General features: G+C 41.3%; 1 pseudogene; it reads left to right on the top strand.

The window, feature by feature from the left end:
• The first annotated feature begins 1,139 nt into the window (after nucleotides 1–1,139).
• On the top strand, nucleotides 1,140–1,706 carry LOC100945059 (annotated as a pseudogene).
• Nucleotides 1,707–2,337: the final 631 nt, after the last annotated feature.

Genomic DNA, 2,337 nt, shown 5'->3' with positions numbered 1-2,337 from the left:
CTGTGCCATTTTCCCCAATGGACTGTGTATCTGGTGTCTCTGGCTTACATTTGGTAATCCTTATACTATTCTGAACTTTTTCATTATTATCCTAGCTATGATGGTGATCTGTGATTACTGACCTTTTATGTTACTATTGCTATTGTTTGGGGACACCAAGAAACTTGTCCACAAGAGAACTAAATTGATAAATGGTGTACATGTTCTCACTGCTCCACCCGCTGGCCATTCTCCCATCTCTCTCCCTTTCCTGGGCTCCCCTTATTCCTTCAGATACAACAATATTGAAATTAGGCCGATTAATAACCTTACGATGAGGGCGGCACCTGTGGCTCAGTCAGTAGGGCACTGGCCTCATATACTAAGGGTGGTGGGTTCGAACCCAGCCCCAACCAAACTGAAAAAAAAAAAATAGCCAGGCACTGTGGTGGGCGCCTATAGTCCCAGCTACTCAGGAGGCTGAGGCAAGAGAATCGCCTAAGCCCAGGAGGTGGAGGTTGTCTACCGAAGGTGACAAAGTGAGACTCTGCTCAAAAAAATGAAATAACCTTACATGGTGATCACTCAAGTTAAAGGAAGAGTCATATGTCTCTCCTTTTAAATCAAAAGCTGGAAATGATTAAGCTTAGTGAGGAAAGCTCAGACAGGCTAAAAGCTAGGCCTCTTGAACCAGTGACCCAAGTTGTGAGTGCAAAGGAAAAGTTCTCAAAAGAAATCAAAAGTGCTATTTCAAAGAACACACAATGATAAGAAAGCGAAACAGTCTTACTTCTGATATGGAGAAAGTGTTAGTGATCTGGACGGAAGAACAAGCCGGCCCCAGTGTTCCGGTAAACCAAAGCCTAATTCCAAGCAAGGCCCCATCGCTCTTCAAGTCTATGAAGGCTGAAAGAGCAGAAGCGCCATGGAAGGAAAGTTTGAAGCTAGCAGGGTTGTTCCATGACATTTAAAGATGGAAGAAGTCTCCATATATACAAGGAGGAGGTGAAGGCCCAGAGTCAGGCCTGTGAACTGGCCTGAGTGGCAGTGGCAGGGACATTGGCACCCACAGTAATGACCCGTAGGGAGAATGGGTCAGTGCTGGCTGCTGGGACAGGGTGACAGCATGAGCGGTATGTGGGTTTTCACAAGTTTTTATCATGAGCAAGTATAAGCTAGTTGTCCTTGGCTCAGGCAGTGCTGGGAAGTCTGCTCTGGTTATACAATTTGTTCAAGGAGTTTTTGTTGAAAAACATGACCCTGTGATAGAAGATTCTTATAGAAAACGGGTTGAGGTAGATGCCTCACAGTGTATACTTGACATCTTAGATACTGCAGGAACGGAACTATTTACACCAATGCGAGATTTCGACGTAAAAATCCACAGCTCCCATTTAATGATTTACAAGATTTGAAAGAACAAATTCTCCAAGTTAGAGACCCTGATCATGTTCTTTTGATTCTAGTGGGTAATAAGCGTGGCTTGGAAGATGAAAGAGTTGCTGTAGGGAAGAAACTAGGTCAAAATCCAGCAAGACAACTGGAACAACCATGCATCCTTAGAATCATTTTCGAAATAAAAAGTAAATGTTAATGAGATCTTTTATGACCCAGTGTGACAAATTAATAGAAAAATCCCAGTGCCTTGCAGTAAATCATCATGCCAGCTGCTTTATTTTTTTTTTTATGCCAGTTGCTTTAATGCACTAAATATATTGTATCTCTGAGCCATGTTCTTCAGAACTGTTGCCTAATTCCAACTTTGTTAAACCTATCAACATCATACATGGACTTTTCTGTGGTGGTACCTTTAAGAGGTAGGTGAAAGCTACTGTGTTAGTTTGCATATTCTGATCATGTTTTAGTATCACAAGACATTTTTCCTTACATAATAAGTCCCAAGTATGCAGCTGGTAAAACCAGAGGCTACATCCAGTATTACTGCTAAGAGACATTCTTCATGCACCAATGTTATAAATGTATAAAACATGGTGTACTATAGACTCCAATGTCCTCCATACTTGCAGGGTTTATTTTGTTTTCTTTTTTGACCGGGGCTGGGTTTGAACTTGCCACCTCCAGTACACAGGGCCGGCACCCTAATCCTTTGAGCTACAGGCGCTGGCCTGTCCTCCATACTTTGTACTGGAGACTACAATAATGTAAATCAAAAGCACCACTATTTTAGCGTAATAAAAGCTCCTATATATAGTCCAGAGAAGTTCACTTCTTTGACACTCGTAGCTTATTGTAATTTTTAAAAAAGAAATTCAAGATTATTATCATAGTATTGTATAAAACAAGCACTTTAATACAGCTATATAGTTTTTAAAAAATTTAAAAACCTGGCTGGGCGCC

Source organism: Otolemur garnettii, unplaced genomic scaffold (assembly GCF_000181295.1).
Source record: "Otolemur garnettii isolate 467f Iridium unplaced genomic scaffold, OtoGar3 scaffold00066, whole genome shotgun sequence".
In the NCBI taxonomy this organism is placed as follows: Eukaryota; Metazoa; Chordata; class Mammalia; order Primates; family Galagidae; genus Otolemur; species Otolemur garnettii.
Note: the sequence above shows the minus strand (reverse complement) of the source record. Positions and strands in the feature narration are given on the sequence as shown.